The following is a 260-nucleotide window of genomic DNA, read 5'->3' on the forward strand; positions in this document are numbered from 1 at the left end:
CTTGTCGCTCCTCTGCGGCCGAGACAGGAGGGCCCGGGCCTCAGTGGGTGGCCTTGCCTTCTGCAGCCCCCATTCCCCGCCACATCTCCTCACCACCTGGGTCCTGTCACTCTCACCTCCCCAGCTGAGAAGCATCTGGCCTGCATCCAGCCCCCTCTTGCCCTCTGATATGAGGCTGAAGGGAAATCAGTGAGGGGTTTGCGTGGGGTGGAATGGACTGGAGATTGCCAAGGCAAGGTGCTGAGCCACTCAGAGGAGAG

The sequence above is a fragment of the Capra hircus genome, chromosome 10, assembly GCF_001704415.2.
Source record: "Capra hircus breed San Clemente chromosome 10, ASM170441v1, whole genome shotgun sequence".
NCBI classification, from domain to species: Eukaryota; Metazoa; Chordata; class Mammalia; order Artiodactyla; family Bovidae; genus Capra; species Capra hircus.